The following is a 25863-nucleotide window of genomic DNA, read 5'->3' as shown; positions in this document are numbered from 1 at the left end:
ACATGTTTGATTTTGCTCAAAACTACTTCCAAATGGTGGAGTATGGCCCTATAACCCATTGCTGAGCTTAGTAACACGTTTGCATTGAAATTGACAGAGATATCAACGTTTCTTGTTTTTATGCCTGCAAAATGCTTTTCAGAGCGCCAGAATCACTTTTCGACCAACAACGTGTTTTTGACCTCACATTGTTGATTTCACTCAAAACGAATGTATTCCACTTCCAAATGGTTTAGTATGGCCCAATAACCCTTTAGTAAGCTTAGTAACACGTTTGAACTGAAATTGACAGAGATATCAACGTTTCTTGTTTTTATGCCCTCAAAATGCTTTTCAGAGCGCCAGAATCACTTTTTGACAGACAATGTGTTTTTGACTTTACATGGTTGATTTTACTCAAAACTACTTCCAAATGGTGGAGTATGGCCCTATAATCCATTGCTGAGCTTAGTAACACGTTTGCATTGAAATTGACAGAGATATCAACGTTTCTTGTTTTTATGCCTTTAAAATGCTTTTCAGAGCGCCAGAATCACTTTTCGACCAACAACGTGTTTTTGACCTCACATTGTTGATTTCACTCAAAACGAATGTATTCCACTTCCAAATGGTTTAGTATGGCCCAATAACCCTTTAGTAAGCTTAGTAACACGTTTGAACTGAAATTGACAGAGATATCAACGTTTCTTGTTTTTATGCCCGCAAAATGCTTTTCAGAGCGCCAGAATCACTTTTTGACAGACAATGTGTTTTTGACTTTACATGTTTGATTTTGCTCAAAACTACTTCCAAATGGTGGAGTATGGCCCTATAACCCATTGCTGAGCTTAGTAACACGTTTGCATTGAAATTGACAGAGATATCAACGTTTCTTGTTTTTATGCCTGCAAAATGCTTTTCAGAGCGCCAGAATCACTTTTCGACCAACAACGTGTTTTTGACCTCACATTGTTGATTTCACTCAAAACGAATGTATTCCACTTCCAAATGGTTTAGTATGGCCCTATAACCCATTGCTGAGCTTAGTAACACGTTTGAACTGAAATTGACAGAGATATCAACGTTTCTTGTTTTTATGCCCGCAAAATGCTTTTCAGAGCGCCAGAATCACTTTTTGACAGACAATGTGTATTTGACTTTACATGGTTGATTTTGCTCAAAACTACTTCCAAATGGTGGAGTATGGCCCTATAATCCATTGCTGAGCTTGGTAACACGTTTGCATTGAAATTGACAGAGATATACACATGTCTTGTTTTTATGCCTTTAAAATGCTTTTCAGAGCGCCAGAATAACTTTTCGACCAACAACGTGTTTTTGACCTCACATTGTTGATTTCACTCAAAACGAATGTATTCCACTTCCAAATGGTTTAGTATGGCCCAATAACCCTTTAGTAAGCTTAGTAACACGTTTGAACTGAAATTGACAGAGATATCAACGTTTCTTGTTTTTATGCCCGCAAAATGCTTTTCAGAGCGCCAGAATCACTTTTTGACAGACAATGTGTATTTGACTTTACATGGTTGATTTTGCTCAAAACTACTTCCAAATGGTGGAGTATGGCCCTATAATCCATTGCTGAGCTTGGTAACACGTTTGCATTGAAATTGACAGAGATATCAACGTTTCTTGTTTTTATGCCCGCAAAATGCTTTTCAGAGCGCCAGAATCACTTTTTGACAGACAATGTGTTTTTGACTTTACATGTTTGATTTTGCTCAAAACTACTTCCAAATGGTGGAGTATGGCCCTATAACCCATTGCTGAGCTTAGTAACACGTTTGCATTGAAATTGACAGAGATATCAACGTTTCTTGTTTTTATGCCTGCAAAATGCTTTTCAGAGCGCCAGAATCACTTTTCGACCAACAACGTGTTTTTGACCTCACATTGTTGATTTCACTCAAAACGAATGTATTCCACTTCCAAATGGTTTAGTATGGCCCAATAACCCTTTAGTAAGCTTAGTAACACGTTTGAACTGAAATTGACAGAGATATCAACGTTTCTTGTTTTTATGCCCGCAAAATGCTTTTCAGAGCGCCAGAATCACTTTTTGACAGACAATGTGTTTTTGACTTTACATGTTTGATTTTGCTCAAAACTACTTCCAAATGGTGGAGTATGGCCCTATAACCCATTGCTGAGCTTAGTAACACGTTTGCATTGAAATTGACAGAGATATCAACGTTTCTTGTTTTTATGCCTGCAAAATGCTTTTCAGAGCGCCAGAATCACTTTTCGACCAACAACGTGTTTTTGACCTCACATTGTTGATTTCACTCAAAACGAATGTATTCCACTTCCAAATGGTTTAGTATGGCCCTATAACCCATTGCTGAGCTTAGTAACACGTTTGAACTGAAATTGACAGAGATATCAACGTTTCTTGTTTTTATGCCCGCAAAATGCTTTTCAGAGCGCCAGAATCACTTTTTGACAGACAATGTGTATTTGACTTTACATGGTTGATTTTGCTCAAAACTACTTCCAAATGGTGGAGTATGGCCCTATAATCCATTGCTGAGCTTGGTAACACGTTTGCATTGAAATTGACAGAGATATACACATGTCTTGTTTTTATGCCTGCAAAATGCTTTTCAGAGCGCCAGAATCACTTTTCGACCAACAACGTGTTTTTGACTTTACATGGTTGATTTTGCTCAAAACTACTTCCAAATGGTGGAGTATGGCCCTATAACCCATTGCTGAGCTTAGTAACACGTTTGCATTGAAATTGACAGAGATATCAACGTTTCTTGTTTTTATGCCTTTAAAATGCTTTTCAGAGCGCCAGAATCACTTTTCGACCAACAACGTGTTTTTGACCTCACATTGTTGATTTCACTCAAAACGAATGTATTCCACTTCCAAATGGTTTAGTATGGCCCAATAACCCTTTAGTAAGCTTAGTAACACGTTTGAACTGAAATTGACAGAGATATCAACGTTTCTTGTTTTTATGCCCGCAAAATGCTTTTCAGAGCGCCAGAATCACTTTTTGACAGACAATGTGTTTTTGACTTTACATGTTTGATTTTGCTCAAAACTACTTCCAAATGGTGGAGTATGGCCCTATAACCCATTGCTGAGCTTAGTAACACGTTTGCATTGAAATTGACAGAGATATCAACGTTTCTTGTTTTTATGCCTGCAAAATGCTTTTCAGAGCGCCAGAATCACTTTTCGACCAACAACGTGTTTTTGACCTCACATTGTTGATTTCACTCAAAACGAATGTATTCCACTTCCAAATGGTTTAGTATGGCCCTATAACCCATTGCTGAGCTTAGTAACACGTTTGAACTGAAATTGACAGAGATATCAACGTTTCTTGTTTTTATGCCCGCAAAATGCTTTTCAGAGCGCCAGAATCACTTTTTGACAGACAATGTGTATTTGACTTTACATGGTTGATTTTGCTCAAAACTACTTCCAAATGGTGGAGTATGGCCCTATAATCCATTGCTGAGCTTGGTAACACGTTTGCATTGAAATTGACAGAGATATACACATGTCTTGTTTTTATGCCTGCAAAATGCTTTTCAGAGCGCCAGAATCACTTTTCGACCAACAACGTGTTTTTGACTTTACATGGTTGATTTTGCTCAAAACTACTTCCAAATGGTGGAGTATGGCCCTATAACCCATTGCTGAGCTTAGTAACACGTTTGCATTGAAATTGACAGAGATATCAACGTTTCTTGTTTTTATGCCTTTAAAATGCTTTTCAGAGCGCCAGAATCACTTTTCGACCAACAACGTGTTTTTGACCTCACATTGTTGATTTCACTCAAAACGAATGTATTCCACTTCCAAATGGTTTAGTATGGCCCAATAACCCTTTAGTAAGCTTAGTAACACGTTTGAACTGAAATTGACAGAGATATCAACGTTTCTTGTTTTTATGCCCGCAAAATGCTTTTCAGAGCGCCAGAATCACTTTTTCACAGACAATGTGTTTTTGACTTTACATGGTTGATTTTACTCAAAACTACTTCCAAATGGTGGAGTATGGCCCCCTAATCCATTGCTGAGCTTAGTAACACGTTTGCATTGAAATTGACAGAGATATCAACGTTTCTTGTTTTTATGCCCGCAAAATGCTTTTCAGAGCGCCAGAATCACTTTTTGACAGACAACGTGTTTTTGACTTTACATGGTTGATTTTGCTCAAAACTACTTCCAAATGGTGGAGTATGGCCCTATAACCCATTGCTGAGCTTAGTAACACGTTTGAACTGAAATTGACAGAGATATCAACGTTTCTTGTTTTTATGCCCGCAAAATGCTTTTCAGAGCGCCAGAATCACTTTTTGACAGACAATGTGTTTTTGACTTTACATGTTTGATTTTGCTCAAAACTACTTCCAAATGGTGGAGTATGGCCCTATAACCCATTGCTGAGCTTAGTAACACGTTTGCATTGAAATTGACAGAGATATCAACGTTTCTTGTTTTTATGCCTGCAAAATGCTTTTCAGAGCGCCAGAATCACTTTTCGACCAACAACGTGTTTTTGACCTCACATTGTTGATTTCACTCAAAACGAATGTATTCCACTTCCAAATGGTTTAGTATGGCCCAATAACCCTTTAGTAAGCTTAGTAACACGTTTGAACTGAAATTGACAGAGATATCAACGTTTCTTGTTTTTATGCCCGCAAAATGCTTTTCAGAGCGCCAGAATCACTTTTTGACAGACAATGTGTTTTTGACTTTACATGTTTGATTTTGCTCAAAACTACTTCCAAATGGTGGAGTATGGCCCTATAACCCATTGCTGAGCTTAGTAACACGTTTGCATTGAAATTGACAGAGATATCAACGTTTCTTGTTTTTATGCCTGCAAAATGCTTTTCAGAGCGCCAGAATCACTTTTCGACCAACAACGTGTTTTTGACCTCACATTGTTGATTTCACTCAAAACGAATGTATTCCACTTCCAAATGGTTTAGTATGGCCCAATAACCCTTTAGTAAGCTTAGTAACACGTTTGAACTGAAATTGACAGAGATATCAACGTTTCTTGTTTTTATGCCCGCAAAATGCTTTTCAGAGCGCCAGAATCACTTTTTGACAGACAATGTGTTTTTGACTTTACATGTTTGATTTTGCTCAAAACTACTTCCAAATGGTGGAGTATGGCCCTATAACCCATTGCTGAGCTTAGTAACACGTTTGCATTGAAATTGACAGAGATATCAACGTTTCTTGTTTTTATGCCTGCAAAATGCTTTTCAGAGCGCCAGAATCACTTTTCGACCAACAACGTGTTTTTGACCTCACATTGTTGATTTCACTCAAAACGAATGTATTCCACTTCCAAATGGTTTAGTATGGCCCAATAACCCTTTAGTAAGCTTAGTAACACGTTTGAACTGAAATTGACAGAGATATCAACGTTTCTTGTTTTTATGCCCGCAAAATGCTTTTCAGAGCGCCAGAATCACTTTTTGACAGACAATGTGTTTTTGACTTTACATGGTTGATTTTACTCAAAACTACTTCCAAATGGTGGAGTATGGCCCTATAACCCATTGCTGAGCTTAGTAACACGTTTGAACTGAAATTGACAGAGATATCAACGTTTCTTGTTTTTATGCCCGCAAAATGCTTTTCAGAGCGCCAGAATCACTTTTTGACAGACAATGTGTTTTTGACTTTACATGTTTGATTTTGCTCAAAACTACTTCCAAATGGTGGAGTATGGCCCTATAACCCATTGCTGAGCTTAGTAACACGTTTGCATTGAAATTGACAGAGATATCAACGTTTCTTGTTTTTATGCCTGCAAAATGCTTTTCAGAGCGCCAGAATCACTTTTCGACCAACAACGTGTTTTTGACCTCACATTGTTGATTTCACTCAAAACGAATGTATTCCACTTCCAAATGGTTTAGTATGGCCCAATTACCCTTTAGTAAGCTTAGTAACACGTTTGAACTGAAATTGACAGAGATATCAACGTTTCTTGTTTTTATGCCCGCAAAATGCTTTTCAGAGCGCCAGAATCACTTTTTGACAGACAATGTGTTTTTGACTTTACATGTTTGATTTTGCTCAAAACTACTTCCAAATGGTGGAGTATGGCCCTATAACCCATTGCTGAGCTTAGTAACACGTTTGCATTGAAATTGACAGAGATATCAACGTTTCTTGTTTTTATGCCTGCAAAATGCTTTTCAGAGCGCCAGAATCACTTTTCGACCAACAACGTGTTTTTGACCTCACATTGTTGATTTCACTCAAAACGAATGTATTCCACTTCCAAATGGTTTAGTATGGCCCAATAACCCTTTAGTAAGCTTAGTAACACGTTTGAACTGAAATTGACAGAGATATCAACGTTTCTTGTTTTTATGCCCGCAAAATGCTTTTCAGAGCGCCAGAATCACTTTTTGACAGACAATGTGTTTTTGACTTTACATGGTTGATTTTACTCAAAACTACTTCCAAATGGTGGAGTATGGCCCTATAATCCATTGCTGAGCTTAGTAACACGTTTGCATTGAAATTGACAGAGATATCAACGTTTCTTGTTTTTATGCCTTTAAAATGCTTTTCAGAGCGCCAGAATCACTTTTCGACCAACAACGTGTTTTTGACCTCACATTGTTGATTTCACTCAAAACGAATGTATTCCACTTCCAAATGGTTTAGTATGGCCCAATAACCCTTTAGTAAGCTTAGTAACACGTTTGAACTGAAATTGACAGAGATATCAACGTTTCTTGTTTTTATGCCCGCAAAATGCTTTTCAGAGCGCCAGAATCACTTTTTGACAGACAATGTGTTTTTGACTTTACATGTTTGATTTTGCTCAAAACTACTTCCAAATGGTGGAGTATGGCCCTATAACCCATTGCTGAGCTTAGTAACACGTTTGCATTGAAATTGACAGAGATATCAACGTTTCTTGTTTTTATGCCTGCAAAATGCTTTTCAGAGCGCCAGAATCACTTTTCGACCAACAACGTGTTTTTGACCTCACATTGTTGATTTCACTCAAAACGAATGTATTCCACTTCCAAATGGTTTAGTATGGCCCTATAACCCATTGCTGAGCTTAGTAACACGTTTGAACTGAAATTGACAGAGATATCAACGTTTCTTGTTTTTATGCCCGCAAAATGCTTTTCAGAGCGCCAGAATCACTTTTTGACAGACAATGTGTATTTGACTTTACATGGTTGATTTTGCTCAAAACTACTTCCAAATGGTGGAGTATGGCCCTATAATCCATTGCTGAGCTTGGTAACACGTTTGCATTGAAATTGACAGAGATATACACATGTCTTGTTTTTATGCCTGCAAAATGCTTTTCAGAGCGCCAGAATCACTTTTCGACCAACAACGTGTTTTGACTTTACATGGTTGATTTTGCTCAAAACTACTTCCAAATGGTGGAGTATGGCCCTATAACCCATTGCTGAGCTTAGTAACACGTTTGCATTGAAATTGACAGAGATATCAACGTTTCTTGTTTTTATGCCTTTAAAATGCTTTTCAGAGCGCCAGAATCACTTTTCGACCAACAACGTGTTTTTGACCTCACATTGTTGATTTCACTCAAAACGAATGTATTCCACTTCCAAATGGTTTAGTATGGCCCAATAACCCTTTAGTAAGCTTAGTAACACGTTTGAACTGAAATTGACAGAGATATCAACGTTTCTTGTTTTTATGCCTGCAAAATGCTTTTCAGAGCGCCAGAATCAATTTTTGACAGACAATGTGTTTTTGACTTTACATGGTTGATTTTACTCAAAACTACTTCCAAATGGTGGAGTATGGCCCTATAATCCATTGCTGAGCTTAGTAACACGTTTGCATTGAAATTGACAGAGATATCAACGTTTCTTGTTTTTATGCCTTTAAAATGCTTTTCAGAGCGCCAGAATAACTTTTCGACCAACAACGTGTTTTTGACCTCACATTGTTGATTTCACTCAAAACGAATGTATTCCACTTCCAAATGGTTTAGTATGGCCCAATAACCCTTTAGTAAGCTTAGTAACACGTTTGAACTGAAATTGACAGAGATATCAACGTTTCTTGTTTTTATGCCCGCAAAATGCTTTTCAGAGCGCCAGAATCACTTTTTGACAGACAATGTGTATTTGACTTTACATGGTTGATTTTGCTCAAAACTACTTCCAAATGGTGGAGTATGGCCCTATAATCCATTGCTGAGCTTGGTAACACGTTTGCATTGAAATTGACAGAGATATCAACGTTTCTTGTTTTTATGCCCGCAAAATGCTTTTCAGAGCGCCAGAATCACTTTTTGACAGACAATGTGTTTTTGACTTTACATGTTTGATTTTGCTCAAAACTACTTCCAAATGGTGGAGTATGGCCCTATAACCCATTGCTGAGCTTAGTAACACGTTTGCATTGAAATTGACAGAGATATCAACGTTTCTTGTTTTTATGCCTGCAAAATGCTTTTCAGAGCGCCAGAATCACTTTTCGACCAACAACGTGTTTTTGACCTCACATTGTTGATTTCACTCAAAACGAATGTATTCCACTTCCAAATGGTTTAGTATGGCCCAATAACCCTTTAGTAAGCTTAGTAACACGTTTGAACTGAAATTGACAGAGATATCAACGTTTCTTGTTTTTATGCCCGCAAAATGCTTTTCAGAGCGCCAGAATCACTTTTTGACAGACAATGTGTTTTTGACTTTACATGTTTGATTTTGCTCAAAACTACTTCCAAATGGTGGAGTATGGCCCTATAACCCATTGCTGAGCTTAGTAACACGTTTGCATTGAAATTGACAGAGATATCAACGTTTCTTGTTTTTATGCCTGCAAAATGCTTTTCAGAGCGCCAGAATCACTTTTCGACCAACAACGTGTTTTTGACCTCACATTGTTGATTTCACTCAAAACGAATGTATTCCACTTCCAAATGGTTTAGTATGGCCCAATAACCCTTTAGTAAGCTTAGTAACACGTTTGAACTGAAATTGACAGAGATATCAACGTTTCTTGTTTTTATGCCCGCAAAATGCTTTTCAGAGCGCCAGAATCACTTTTTGACAGACAATGTGTTTTTGACTTTACATGGTTGATTTTACTCAAAACTACTTCCAAATGGTGGAGTATGGCCCTATAACCCATTGCTGAGCTTAGTAACACGTTTGAACTGAAATTGACAGAGATATCAACGTTTCTTGTTTTTATGCCCGCAAAATGCTTTTCAGAGCGCCAGAATCACTTTTTGACAGACAATGTGTTTTTGACTTTACATGTTTGATTTTGCTCAAAACTACTTCCAAATGGTGGAGTATGGCCCTATAACCCATTGCTGAGCTTAGTAACACGTTTGCATTGAAATTGACAGAGATATCAACGTTTCTTGTTTTTATGCCTGCAAAATGCTTTTCAGAGCGCCAGAATCACTTTTCGACCAACAACGTGTTTTTGACCTCACATTGTTGATTTCACTCAAAACGAATGTATTCCACTTCCAAATGGTTTAGTATGGCCCAATTACCCTTTAGTAAGCTTAGTAACACGTTTGAACTGAAATTGACAGAGATATCAACGTTTCTTGTTTTTATGCCCGCAAAATGCTTTTCAGAGCGCCAGAATCACTTTTTGACAGACAATGTGTTTTTGACTTTACATGTTTGATTTTGCTCAAAACTACTTCCAAATGGTGGAGTATGGCCCTATAACCCATTGCTGAGCTTAGTAACACGTTTGCATTGAAATTGACAGAGATATCAACGTTTCTTGTTTTTATGCCTGCAAAATGCTTTTCAGAGCGCCAGAATCACTTTTCGACCAACAACGTGTTTTTGACCTCACATTGTTGATTTCACTCAAAACGAATGTATTCCACTTCCAAATGGTTTAGTATGGCCCAATAACCCTTTAGTAAGCTTAGTAACACGTTTGAACTGAAATTGACAGAGATATCAACGTTTCTTGTTTTTATGCCCTCAAAATGCTTTTCAGAGCGCCAGAATCACTTTTTGACAGACAATGTGTTTTTGACTTTACATGGTTGATTTTACTCAAAACTACTTCCAAATGGTGGAGTATGGCCCTATAATCCATTGCTGAGCTTAGTAACACGTTTGCATTGAAATTGACAGAGATATCAACGTTTCTTGTTTTTATGCCTTTAAAATGCTTTTCAGAGCGCCAGAATCACTTTTCGACCAACAACGTGTTTTTGACCTCACATTGTTGATTTCACTCAAAACGAATGTATTCCACTTCCAAATGGTTTAGTATGGCCCAATAACCCTTTAGTAAGCTTAGTAACACGTTTGAACTGAAATTGACAGAGATATCAACGTTTCTTGTTTTTATGCCCGCAAAATGCTTTTCAGAGCGCCAGAATCACTTTTTGACAGACAATGTGTTTTTGACTTTACATGTTTGATTTTGCTCAAAACTACTTCCAAATGGTGGAGTATGGCCCTATAACCCATTGCTGAGCTTAGTAACACGTTTGCATTGAAATTGACAGAGATATCAACGTTTCTTGTTTTTATGCCTGCAAAATGCTTTTCAGAGCGCCAGAATCACTTTTCGACCAACAACGTGTTTTTGACCTCACATTGTTGATTTCACTCAAAACGAATGTATTCCACTTCCAAATGGTTTAGTATGGCCCTATAACCCATTGCTGAGCTTAGTAACACGTTTGAACTGAAATTGACAGAGATATCAACGTTTCTTGTTTTTATGCCCGCAAAATGCTTTTCAGAGCGCCAGAATCACTTTTTGACAGACAATGTGTATTTGACTTTACATGGTTGATTTTGCTCAAAACTACTTCCAAATGGTGGAGTATGGCCCTATAATCCATTGCTGAGCTTGGTAACACGTTTGCATTGAAATTGACAGAGATATACACATGTCTTGTTTTTATGCCTTTAAAATGCTTTTCAGAGCGCCAGAATAACTTTTCGACCAACAACGTGTTTTTGACCTCACATTGTTGATTTCACTCAAAACGAATGTATTCCACTTCCAAATGGTTTAGTATGGCCCAATAACCCTTTAGTAAGCTTAGTAACACGTTTGAACTGAAATTGACAGAGATATCAACGTTTCTTGTTTTTATGCCCGCAAAATGCTTTTCAGAGCGCCAGAATCACTTTTTGACAGACAATGTGTATTTGACTTTACATGGTTGATTTTGCTCAAAACTACTTCCAAATGGTGGAGTATGGCCCTATAATCCATTGCTGAGCTTGGTAACACGTTTGCATTGAAATTGACAGAGATATCAACGTTTCTTGTTTTTATGCCCGCAAAATGCTTTTCAGAGCGCCAGAATCACTTTTTGACAGACAATGTGTTTTTGACTTTACATGTTTGATTTTGCTCAAAACTACTTCCAAATGGTGGAGTATGGCCCTATAACCCATTGCTGAGCTTAGTAACACGTTTGCATTGAAATTGACAGAGATATCAACGTTTCTTGTTTTTATGCCTGCAAAATGCTTTTCAGAGCGCCAGAATCACTTTTCGACCAACAACGTGTTTTTGACCTCACATTGTTGATTTCACTCAAAACGAATGTATTCCACTTCCAAATGGTTTAGTATGGCCCAATAACCCTTTAGTAAGCTTAGTAACACGTTTGAACTGAAATTGACAGAGATATCAACGTTTCTTGTTTTTATGCCCGCAAAATGCTTTTCAGAGCGCCAGAATCACTTTTTGACAGACAATGTGTTTTTGACTTTACATGTTTGATTTTGCTCAAAACTACTTCCAAATGGTGGAGTATGGCCCTATAACCCATTGCTGAGCTTAGTAACACGTTTGCATTGAAATTGACAGAGATATCAACGTTTCTTGTTTTTATGCCTGCAAAATGCTTTTCAGAGCGCCAGAATCACTTTTCGACCAACAACGTGTTTTTGACCTCACATTGTTGATTTCACTCAAAACGAATGTATTCCACTTCCAAATGGTTTAGTATGGCCCAATAACCCTTTAGTAAGCTTAGTAACACGTTTGAACTGAAATTGACAGAGATATCAACGTTTCTTGTTTTTATGCCCGCAAAATGCTTTTCAGAGCGCCAGAATCACTTTTTGACAGACAATGTGTTTTTGACTTTACATGGTTGATTTTACTCAAAACTACTTCCAAATGGTGGAGTATGGCCCTATAACCCATTGCTGAGCTTAGTAACACGTTTGAACTGAAATTGACAGAGATATCAACGTTTCTTGTTTTTATGCCCGCAAAATGCTTTTCAGAGCGCCAGAATCACTTTTTGACAGACAATGTGTTTTTGACTTTACATGTTTGATTTTGCTCAAAACTACTTCCAAATGGTGGAGTATGGCCCTATAACCCATTGCTGAGCTTAGTAACACGTTTGCATTGAAATTGACAGAGATATCAACGTTTCTTGTTTTTATGCCTGCAAAATGCTTTTCAGAGCGCCAGAATCACTTTTCGACCAACAACGTGTTTTTGACCTCACATTGTTGATTTCACTCAAAACGAATGTATTCCACTTCCAAATGGTTTAGTATGGCCCAATTACCCTTTAGTAAGCTTAGTAACACGTTTGAACTGAAATTGACAGAGATATCAACGTTTCTTGTTTTTATGCCCGCAAAATGCTTTTCAGAGCGCCAGAATCACTTTTTGACAGACAATGTGTTTTTGACTTTACATGTTTGATTTTGCTCAAAACTACTTCCAAATGGTGGAGTATGGCCCTATAACCCATTGCTGAGCTTAGTAACACGTTTGCATTGAAATTGACAGAGATATCAACGTTTCTTGTTTTTATGCCTGCAAAATGCTTTTCAGAGCGCCAGAATCACTTTTCGACCAACAACGTGTTTTTGACCTCACATTGTTGATTTCACTCAAAACGAATGTATTCCACTTCCAAATGGTTTAGTATGGCCCAATAACCCTTTAGTAAGCTTAGTAACACGTTTGAACTGAAATTGACAGAGATATCAACGTTTCTTGTTTTTATGCCCGCAAAATGCTTTTCAGAGCGCCAGAATCACTTTTTGACAGACAATGTGTTTTTGACTTTACATGGTTGATTTTACTCAAAACTACTTCCAAATGGTGGAGTATGGCCCTATAATCCATTGCTGAGCTTAGTAACACGTTTGCATTGAAATTGACAGAGATATCAACGTTTCTTGTTTTTATGCCTTTAAAATGCTTTTCAGAGCGCCAGAATCACTTTTCGACCAACAACGTGTTTTTGACCTCACATTGTTGATTTCACTCAAAACGAATGTATTCCACTTCCAAATGGTTTAGTATGGCCCAATAACCCTTTAGTAAGCTTAGTAACACGTTTGAACTGAAATTGACAGAGATATCAACGTTTCTTGTTTTTATGCCCGCAAAATGCTTTTCAGAGCGCCAGAATCACTTTTTGACAGACAATGTGTTTTTGACTTTACATGTTTGATTTTGCTCAAAACTACTTCCAAATGGTGGAGTATGGCCCTATAACCCATTGCTGAGCTTAGTAACACGTTTGCATTGAAATTGACAGAGATATCAACGTTTCTTGTTTTTATGCCTGCAAAATGCTTTTCAGAGCGCCAGAATCACTTTTCGACCAACAACGTGTTTTTGACCTCACATTGTTGATTTCACTCAAAACGAATGTATTCCACTTCCAAATGGTTTAGTATGGCCCTATAACCCATTGCTGAGCTTAGTAACACGTTTGAACTGAAATTGACAGAGATATCAACGTTTCTTGTTTTTATGCCCGCAAAATGCTTTTCAGAGCGCCAGAATCACTTTTTGACAGACAATGTGTATTTGACTTTACATGGTTGATTTTGCTCAAAACTACTTCCAAATGGTGGAGTATGGCCCTATAATCCATTGCTGAGCTTGGTAACACGTTTGCATTGAAATTGACAGAGATATACACATGTCTTGTTTTTATGCCTGCAAAATGCTTTTCAGAGCGCCAGAATCACTTTTCGACCAACAACGTGTTTTGACTTTACATGGTTGATTTTGCTCAAAACTACTTCCAAATGGTGGAGTATGGCCCTATAACCCATTGCTGAGCTTAGTAACACGTTTGCATTGAAATTGACAGAGATATCAACGTTTCTTGTTTTTATGCCTTTAAAATGCTTTTCAGAGCGCCAGAATCACTTTTCGACCAACAACGTGTTTTTGACCTCACATTGTTGATTTCACTCAAAACGAATGTATTCCACTTCCAAATGGTTTAGTATGGCCCAATAACCCTTTAGTAAGCTTAGTAACACGTTTGAACTGAAATTGACAGAGATATCAACGTTTCTTGTTTTTATGCCTGCAAAATGCTTTTCAGAGCGCCAGAATCAATTTTTGACAGACAATGTGTTTTTGACTTTACATGGTTGATTTTACTCAAAACTACTTCCAAATGGTGGAGTATGGCCCTATAATCCATTGCTGAGCTTAGTAACACGTTTGCATTGAAATTGACAGAGATATCAACGTTTCTTGTTTTTATGCCTTTAAAATGCTTTTCAGAGCGCCAGAATAACTTTTCGACCAACAACGTGTTTTTGACCTCACATTGTTGATTTCACTCAAAACGAATGTATTCCACTTCCAAATGGTTTAGTATGGCCCAATAACCCTTTAGTAAGCTTAGTAACACGTTTGAACTGAAATTGACAGAGATATCAACGTTTCTTGTTTTTATGCCCGCAAAATGCTTTTCAGAGCGCCAGAATCACTTTTTGACAGACAATGTGTATTTGACTTTACATGGTTGATTTTGCTCAAAACTACTTCCAAATGGTGGAGTATGGCCCTATAATCCATTGCTGAGCTTGGTAACACGTTTGCATTGAAATTGACAGAGATATACACATGTCTTGTTTTTATGCCTGCAAAATGCTTTTCAGAGCGCCAGAATCACTTTTCGACCAACAACGTGTTTTTGACTTTACATGGTTGATTTTGCTCAAAACTACTTCCAAATGGTGGAGTATGGCCCTATAACCCATTGCTGAGCTTAGTAACACGTTTGCATTGAAATTGACAGAGATATCAACGTTTCTTGTTTTTATGCCTTTAAAATGCTTTTCAGAGCGCCAGAATCACTTTTCGACCAACAACGTGTTTTTGACCTCACATTGTTGATTTCACTCAAAACGAATGTATTCCACTTCCAAATGGTTTAGTATGGCCCAATAACCCTTTAGTAAGCTTAGTAACACGTTTGAACTGAAATTGACAGAGATATCAACGTTTCTTGTTTTTATGCCCGCAAAATGCTTTTCAGAGCGCCAGAATAACTTTTTGACAGACAATGTGTTTTTGACTTTACATGGTTGATTTTACTCAAAACTACTTCCAAATGGTGGAGTATGGCCCCCTAATCCATTGCTGAGCTTAGTAACACGTTTGCATTGAAATTGACAGAGATATCAACGTTTCTTGTTTTTATGCCCGCAAAATGCTTTTCAGAGCGCCAGAATCACTTTTTGACAGACAATGTGTTTTTGACTTTACATGGTTGATTTTGCTCAAAACTACTTCCAAATGGTGGAGTATGGCCCTATAATCCATTGCTGAGCTTGGTAACACGTTTGCATTGAAATTGACAGAGATATCAACATGTCTTGTTTTTATGCCTGCAAAATGCTTTTCAGAGCGCCAGAATCACTTTTCGACCAACAACGTGTTTTTGACTTTACATGGTTGATTTTGCTCAAAACTACTTCCAAATGGTGGAGTATGGCCCTATAACCCATTGCTGAGCTTAGTAACACGTTTGCATTGAAATTGACAGAGATATCAACGTTTCTTGTTTTTATGCCTTTAAAATGCTTTTCAGAGCGCCAGAATCACTTTTCGACCAACAACGTGTTTTTGACCTCACATTGTTGATTTCACTCAAAACGAATGTATTCCACTTCCAAATGGTTTAGTATGGCCCAATAACCCTTTAGTAAGCTTAGTAACACGTTTGAACTGAAATTGACAGAGATATCAACGTTTCTTGTTTTTATGCCCGCAAAATGCTTTTCAGAGCGCCAGAATCACTTTTTGACAGACAATGTGTTTTTGACTTTACATGGTTGATTTTGCTCAAAACTACTTCCAAATGGTGGAGTATGGCCCTATAATCCATTGCTGAGCTTGGTAACACGTTTGCATTGAAATTGACAGAGATATCAACGTTTCTTGTTTTTATGCCTGCAAAATGCTTTTCAGAGCGCCAGAATCACTTTTCGACCAACAACGTGTTTTTGACCTCACATTGTTGATTTCACTCAAAACGAATGTATTCCACTTCCAAATGGTTTAGTATGGCCCTATAACCCATTGCTGAGCTTAGTAACACGTTTGAACTGAAATTGACAGAGATATCAACGTTTCTTGTTTTTATGCCTGCAAAATGCTTTTCAGAGCGCCAGAATCACTTTTTGACAGACAATGTGTTTTTGACTTTACATGGTTGATTTTGCTCAAAACTACTTCCAAATGGTGGAGTATGGCCCTATAACCCATTGCTGAGCTTAGTAACACGTTTGCATTGAAATTGACAGAGATATCAACGTTTCTTGTTTTTATGCCTTTAAAATGCTTTTCAGAGCGCCAGAATCACTTTTCGACCAACAACGTGTTTTTGACCTCACATTGTTGATTTCACTCAAAACGAATGTATTCCACTTCCAAATGGTTTAGTATGGCCCAATAACCCTTTAGTAAGCTTAGTAACACGTTTGAACTGAAATTGACAGAGATATCAACGTTTCTTGTTTTTATGCCCGCAAAATGCTTTTCAGAGCGCCAGAATCACTTTTTGACAGACAATGTGTTTTTGACTTTACATGTTTGATTTTGCTCAAAACTACTTCCAAATGGTGGAGTATGGCCCTATAACCCATTGCTGAGCTTAGTAACACGTTTGCATTGAAATTGACAGAGATATCAACGTTTCTTGTTTTTATGCCTGCAAAATGCTTTTCAGAGCGCCAGAATCACTTTTCGACCAACAACGTGTTTTTGACCTCACATTGTTGATTTCACTCAAAACGAATGTATTCCACTTCCAAATGGTTTAGTATGGCCCTATAACCCATTGCTGAGCTTAGTAACACGTTTGAACTGAAATTGACAGAGATATCAACGTTTCTTGTTTTTATGCCCGCAAAATGCTTTTCAGAGCGCCAGAATCACTTTTTGACAGACAATGTGTATTTGACTTTACATGGTTGATTTTGCTCAAAACTACTTCCAAATGGTGGAGTATGGCCCTATAATCCATTGCTGAGCTTGGTAACACGTTTGCATTGAAATTGACAGAGATATACACATGTCTTGTTTTTATGCCTGCAAAATGCTTTTCAGAGCGCCAGAATCACTTTTCGACCAACAACGTGTTTTGACTTTACATGGTTGATTTTGCTCAAAACTACTTCCAAATGGTGGAGTATGGCCCTATAACCCATTGCTGAGCTTAGTAACACGTTTGCATTGAAATTGACAGAGATATCAACGTTTCTTGTTTTTATGCCTTTAAAATGCTTTTCAGAGCGCCAGAATCACTTTTCGACCAACAACGTGTTTTTGACCTCACATTGTTGATTTCACTCAAAACGAATGTATTCCACTTCCAAATGGTTTAGTATGGCCCAATAACCCTTTAGTAAGCTTAGTAACACGTTTGAACTGAAATTGACAGAGATATCAACGTTTCTTGTTTTTATGCCTGCAAAATGCTTTTCAGAGCGCCAGAATCAATTTTTGACAGACAATGTGTTTTTGACTTTACATGGTTGATTTTACTCAAAACTACTTCCAAATGGTGGAGTATGGCCCTATAATCCATTGCTGAGCTTAGTAACACGTTTGCATTGAAATTGACAGAGATATCAACGTTTCTTGTTTTTATGCCTTTAAAATGCTTTTCAGAGCGCCAGAATAACTTTTCGACCAACAACGTGTTTTTGACCTCACATTGTTGATTTCACTCAAAACGAATGTATTCCACTTCCAAATGGTTTAGTATGGCCCAATAACCCTTTAGTAAGCTTAGTAACACGTTTGAACTGAAATTGACAGAGATATCAACGTTTCTTGTTTTTATGCCCGCAAAATGCTTTTCAGAGCGCCAGAATCACTTTTTGACAGACAATGTGTATTTGACTTTACATGGTTGATTTTGCTCAAAACTACTTCCAAATGGTGGAGTATGGCCCTATAATCCATTGCTGAGCTTGGTAACACGTTTGCATTGAAATTGACAGAGATATACACATGTCTTGTTTTTATGCCTGCAAAATGCTTTTCAGAGCGCCAGAATCACTTTTCGACCAACAACGTGTTTTTGACTTTACATGGTTGATTTTGCTCAAAACTACTTCCAAATGGTGGAGTATGGCCCTATAACCCATTGCTGAGCTTAGTAACACGTTTGCATTGAAATTGACAGAGATATCAACGTTTCTTGTTTTTATGCCTTTAAAATGCTTTTCAGAGCGCCAGAATCACTTTTCGACCAACAACGTGTTTTTGACCTCACATTGTTGATTTCACTCAAAACGAATGTATTCCACTTCCAAATGGTTTAGTATGGCCCAATAACCCTTTAGTAAGCTTAGTAACACGTTTGAACTGAAATTGACAGAGATATCAACGTTTCTTGTTTTTATGCCCGCAAAATGCTTTTCAGAGCGCCAGAATCACTTTTTGACAGACAATGTGTTTTTGACTTTACATGGTTGATTTTACTCAAAACTACTTCCAAATGGTGGAGTATGGCCCCCTAATCCATTGCTGAGCTTAGTAACACGTTTGCATTGAAATTGACAGAGATATCAACGTTTCTTGTTTTTATGCCCGCAAAATGCTTTTCAGAGCGCCAGAATCACTTTTTGACAGACAATGTGTTTTTGACTTTACATGGTTGATTTTGCTCAAAACTACTTCCAAATGGTGGAGTATGGCCCTATAATCCATTGCTGAGCTTGGTAACACGTTTGCATTGAAATTGACAGAGATATCAACATGTCTTGTTTTTATGCCTGCAAAATGCTTTTCAGAGCGCCAGAATCACTTTTCGACCAACAACGTGTTTTTGACTTTACATGGTTGATTTTGCTCAAAACTACTTCCAAATGGTGGAGTATGGCCCTATAACCCATTGCTGAGCTTAGTAACACGTTTGCATTGAAATTGACAGAGATATCAACGTTTCTTGTTTTTATGCCTTTAAAATGCTTTTCAGAGCGCCAGAATCACTTTTCGACCAACAACGTGTTTTTGACCTCACATTGTTGATTTCACTCAAAACGAATGTATTCCACTTCCAAATGGTTTAGTATGGCCCAATAACCCTTTAGTAAGCTTAGTAACACGTTTGAACTGAAATTGACAGAGATATCAACGTTTCTTGTTTTTATGCCCGCAAAATGCTTTTCAGAGCGCCAGAATCACTTTTTGACAGACAATGTGTTTTTGACTTTACATGGTTGATTTTGCTCAAAACTACTTCCAAATGGTGGAGTATGGCCCTATAATCCATTGCTGAGCTTGGTAACACGTTTGCATTGAAATTGACAGAGATATCAACGTTTCTTGTTTTTATGCCTGCAAAATGCTTTTCAGAGCGCCAGAATCACTTTTCGACCAACAACGTGTTTTTGACCTCACATTGTTGATTTCACTCAAAACGAATGTATTCCACTTCCAAATGGTTTAGTATGGCCCTATAACCCATTGCTGAGCTTAGTAACACGTTTGAACTGAAATTGACAGAGATATCAACGTTTCTTGTTTTTATGCCTGCAAAATGCTTTTCAGAGCGCCAGAATCACTTTTTGACAGACAATGTGTTTTTGACTTTACATGGTTGATTTTGCTCAAAACTACTTCCAAATGGTGGAGTATGGCCCTATAACCCATTGCTGAGCTTAGTAACACGTTTGCATTGAAATTGACAGAGATATCAACTTTTCTTGTTTTTATGCCTGCAAAATGCTTTTCAGAGCGCCAGAATCACTTTTCGACCAACAACGTGTTTTTGACCTCACATTGTTGATTTCACTCAAAACGAATGTATTCCACTTCCAAATGGTTTAGTATGGCCCTATAACCCATTGCTGAGCTTAGTAACACGTTTGAACTGAAATTGACAGAGATATCAACGTTTCTTGTTTTTATGCCTGCAAAATGCTTTTCAGAGCGCCAGAATCACTTTTTGACAGACAATGTGTTTTTGACTTTACATGGTTGATTTTGCTCAAAACTACTTCCAAATGGTGGAGTATGGCCCTATAACCCATTGCTGAGCTTAGTAACACGTTTGCATTGAAATTGACAGAGATATCAACGTTTCTTGTTTTTATGCCTGCAAAATGCTTTTCAGAGCGCCAGAATCACTTTTCGACCAACAACGTGTTTTTGACCTAACATTGTTGATTTCACTCAAAACGAATGTATTCCACTTCCAAATGGTTTAGTATGGCCCTATAACCCATTGCTGAGCTTAGTAATACGTTTGAACTGAAATTGACAGAGATATCAACGTTTCTTGTTTTTATGCCTGCAAAATGCTTTTCAGAGCGCCAGAATCACTTTTTGACAGACAATGTGTTTTTGACTTTACATGGTTGATTTTGCTCAAAACTACTTCCAAATGGTGGAGTATGGCCCTATAACCCATTGCTGAGCTTAGTAACACGTTTGCATTGAAATTGACAGAGATATCAACGTTTCTTGTTTTTATGCCTGCAAAATGCTTTTCAGAGCGCCAGAATCACTTTTCGACCAACAACGTGTTTTTGACCTCACATTGTTGATTTCACTCAAAACGAATGTATTCCACTTCCAAATGGTTTAGTATGGCCCTATAACCCATTGCTGAGCTTAGTAATACGTTTGAACTGAAATTGACAGAGATATCAACGTTTCTTGTTTTTATGCCTGCAAAATGCTTTTCAGAGCGCCAGAATCACTTTTCGACCAACAACGTGTTTTTGACTTTACATGGTTGATTTTGCTCAAAACTACTTCCAAATGGTGGAGTATGGCCCTATAACCCATTGCTGAGCTTAGTAACACGTTTGCATTGAAATTGACAGAGATATCAACGTTTCTTGTTTTTATGCCTGCAAAATGCTTTTCAGAGCTTCAGAATCACTTTTCGACCAACAACGTGTTTTTGACTTTACATTGTTGATTTCACTCTAAACGAATGTATTCCACTTCCAAATGGTTTAGTATGGCCCAATAACCCTTTAGTAAGCTTAGTAACACGTTTGAACTGAAATTGACAGAGATATCAACGTTTCTTGTTTTTATGCCTGCAAAATGCTTTTCAGAGCGCCAGAATCACTTTTTGAAAGACAATGTGTTTTTGACTTTACATGGTTGATTTTGCTCAAAACTACTTCCAAATGGTGGAGTATGGCCCTATAACCCATTGCTGAGCTTAGTAACACGTTTGCATTGAAATTGACAGAGATATCAACATGTCTTGTTTTTATGCCTGCAAAATGCTTTTCAGAGCGCCAGAATCACTTTTCGACCAACAACGTGTTTTTGACCTCACATTGTTGATTTCACTCAAAACGAATGTATTCCACTTCCAAATGGTTTAGTATGGCCCAATAACCCTTTAGTAAGCTTAGTAACACGTTTGAACTGAAATTGACAGAGATATCAACGTTTCTTGTTTTTATGCCCGCAAAATGCTTTTCAGAGCGCCAGAATCACTTTTTGACAGACAATGTGTTTTTGACTTTACATGGTTGATTTTACTCAAAACTACTTCCAAATGGTGGAGTATGGCCCTATAATCCATTGCTGAGCTTAGTAACACGTTTGCATTGAAATTGACAGAGATATCAACGTTTCTTGTTTTTATGCCTTTAAAATGCTTTTCAGAGCGCCAGAATCACTTTTCGACCAACAACGTGTTTTTGACCTCACATTGTTGATTTCACTCAAAACGAATGTATTCCACTTCCAAATGGTTTAGTATGGCCCAATAACCCTTTAGTAAGCTTAGTAACACGTTTGAACTGAAATTGACAGAGATATCAACGTTTCTTGTTTTTATGCCCGCAAAATGCTTTTCAGAGCGCCAGAATCACTTTTTGACAGACAATGTGTTTTTGACTTTACATGGTTGATTTTACTCAAAACTACTTCCAAATGGTGGAGTATGGCCCCCTAATCCATTGCTGAGCTTAGTAACACGTTTGCATTGAAATTGACAGAGATATCAACGTTTCTTGTTTTTATGCCCGCAAAATGCTTTTCAGAGCGCCAGAATCACTTTTTGACAGACAATGTGTTTTTGACTTTACATGGTTGATTTTGCTCAAAACTACTTCCAAATGGTGGAGTATGGCCCTATAATCCATTGCTGAGCTTGGTAACACGTTTGGCATTGAAATTGACAGAGATATCAACATGTCTTGTTTTTATGCCTGCAAAATGCTTTTCAGAGCGCCAGAATCACTTTTCGACCAACAACGTGTTTTTGACTTTACATGGTTGATTTTGCTCAAAACTACTTCCAAATGGTGGAGTATGGCCCTATAACCCATTGCTGAGCTTAGTAACACGTTTGCATTGAAATTGACAGAGATATCAACGTTTCTTGTTTTTATGCCTTTAAAATGCTTTTCAGAGCGCCAGAATCACTTTTCGACCAACAACGTGTTTTTGACCTCACATTGTTGATTTCACTCAAAACGAATGTATTCCACTTCCAAATGGTTTAGTATGGCCCAATAACCCTTTAGTAAGCTTAGTAACACGTTTGAACTGAAATTGACAGAGATATCAACGTTTCTTGTTTTTATGCCTGCAAAATGCTTTTCAGAGCGCCAGAATCACTTTTCGACCAACAACGTGTTTTTGACTTTACATGGTTGATTTTGCTCAAAACTACTTCCAAATGGTGGAGTATGGCCCTATAACCCATTGCTGAGCTTAGTAACACGTTTGCATTGAAATTGACAGAGATATCAACGTTTCTTGTTTTTATGCCTGCAAAATGCTTTTCAGAGCGCCAGAATCACTTTTCGACCAACAACGTGTTTTTGACCTCACATTGTTGATTTCACTCAAAACGAATGTATTCCACTTCCAAATGGTTTAGTATGGCCCTATAACCCATTGCTGAGCTTAGTAACACGTTTGAACTGAAATTGACAGAGATATCAACGTTTCTTGTTTTTATGCCTGCAAAATGCTTTTCAGAGCGCCAGAATCACTTTTTGACAGACAATGTGTTTTTGACTTTACATGGTTGATTTTGCTCAAAACTACTTCCAAATGGTGGAGTATGGCCCTATAACCCATTGCTGAGCTTAGTAACACGTTTGCATTGAAATTGACAGAGATATCAACGTTTCTTGTTTTTATGCCTGCAAAATGCTTTTCAGAGCGCCAGAATCACTTTTCGACCAACAACGTGTTTTTGACCTCACATTGTTGATTTCACTCAAAACGAATGTATTCCACTTCCAAATGGTTTAGTATGGCCCTATAACCCATTGCTGAGCTTAGTAATACGTTTGAACTGAAATTGACAGAGATATCAACGTTTCTTGTTTTTATGCCTGCAAAATGCTTTTCAGAGCGCCAGAATCACTTTTTGACAGACAATGTGTTTTTGACTTTACATGGTTGATTTTGCTCAAAACTACTTCCAAATGGTGGAGTATGGCCCTATAATCCATTGCTGAGCTTGGTAACACGTTTGCATTGAAATTGACAGAGATATCAACGTTTCTTGTTTTTATGCCTGCAAAATGCTTTTCAGAGCGCCAGAATCACTTTTCGACCAACAACGTGTTTTTGACCTCACATTGTTGATTTCACTCAAAACGAATGTATTCCACTTCCAAATGGTTTAGTATGGCCCTATAACCCATTGCTGAGCTTAGTAACACGTTTGAACTGAAATTGACAGAGATATCAACGTTTCTTGTTTTTATGCCTGCAAAATGCTTTTCAGAGCGCCAGAATCACTTTTTGACAGACAATGTGTTTTTGACTTTACATGGTTGATTTTGCTCAAAACTACTTCCAAATGGTGGAGTATGGCCCTATAACCCATTGCTGAGCTTAGTAACACGTTTGCATTGAAATTGACAGAGATATCAACGTTTCTTGTTTTTATGCCTTTAAAATGCTTTTCAGAGCGCCAGAATCACTTTTCGACCAACAACGTGTTTTTGACCTCACATTGTTGATTTCACTCAAAACGAATGTATTCCACTTCCAAATGGTTTAGTATGGCCCAATAACCCTTTAGTAAGCTTAGTAACACGTTTGAACTGAAATTGACAGAGATATCAACGTTTCTTGTTTTTATGCCCGCAAAATGCTTTTCAGAGCGCCAGAATCACTTTTTGACAGACAATGTGTTTTTGACTTTACATGTTTGATTTTGCTCAAAACTACTTCCAAATGGTGGAGTATGGCCCTATAACCCATTGCTGAGCTTAGTAACACGTTTGCATTGAAATTGACAGAGATATCAACGTTTCTTGTTTTTATGCCTGCAAAATGCTTTTCAGAGCGCCAGAATCACTTTTCGACCAACAACGTGTTTTTGACCTCACATTGTTGATTTCACTCAAAACGAATGTATTCCACTTCCAAATGGTTTAGTATGGCCCTATAACCCATTGCTGAGCTTAGTAACACGTTTGAACTGAAATTGACAGAGATATCAACGTTTCTTGTTTTTATGCCCGCAAAATGCTTTTCAGAGCGCCAGAATCACTTTTTGACAGACAATGTGTATTTGACTTTACATGGTTGATTTTGCTCAAAACTACTTCCAAATGGTGGAGTATGGCCCTATAATCCATTGCTGAGCTTGGTAACACGTTTGCATTGAAATTGACAGAGATATACACATGTCTTGTTTTTATGCCTGCAAAATGCTTTTCAGAGCGCCAGAATCACTTTTCGACCAACAACGTGTTTTGACTTTACATGGTTGATTTTGCTCAAAACTACTTCCAAATGGTGGAGTATGGCCCTATAACCCATTGCTGAGCTTAGTAACACGTTTGCATTGAAATTGACAGAGATATCAACGTTTCTTGTTTTTATGCCTTTAAAATGCTTTTCAGAGCGCCAGAATCACTTTTCGACCAACAACGTGTTTTTGACCTCACATTGTTGATTTCACTCAAAACGAATGTATTCCACTTCCAAATGGTTTAGTATGGCCCAATAACCCTTTAGTAAGCTTAGTAACACGTTTGAACTGAAATTGACAGAGATATCAACGTTTCTTGTTTTTATGCCTGCAAAATGCTTTTCAGAGCGCCAGAATCAATTTTTGACAGACAATGTGTTTTTGACTTTACATGGTTGATTTTACTCAAAACTACTTCCAAATGGTGGAGTATGGCCCTATAATCCATTGCTGAGCTTAGTAACACGTTTGCATTGAAATTGACAGAGATATCAACGTTTCTTGTTTTTATGCCTTTAAAATGCTTTTCAGAGCGCCAGAATAACTTTTCGACCAACAACGTGTTTTTGACCTCACATTGTTGATTTCACTCAAAACGAATGTATTCCACTTCCAAATGGTTTAGTATGGCCCAATAACCCTTTAGTAAGCTTAGTAACACGTTTGAACTGAAATTGACAGAGATATCAACGTTTCTTGTTTTTATGCCCGCAAAATGCTTTTCAGAGCGCCAGAATCACTTTTTGACAGACAATGTGTTTTTGACTTTACATGGTTGATTTTGCTCAAAACTACTTCCAAATGGTGGAGTATGGCCCTATAATCCATTGCTGAGCTTGGTAACACGTTTGCATTGAAATTGACAGAGATATCAACGTTTCTTGTTTTTATGCCTGCAAAATGCT

The sequence above is a fragment of the Gadus macrocephalus genome, chromosome 11, assembly GCF_031168955.1.
Source record: "Gadus macrocephalus chromosome 11, ASM3116895v1".
In the NCBI taxonomy this organism is placed as follows: domain Eukaryota; kingdom Metazoa; phylum Chordata; class Actinopteri; order Gadiformes; family Gadidae; genus Gadus; species Gadus macrocephalus.
Note: the sequence above shows the minus strand (reverse complement) of the source record.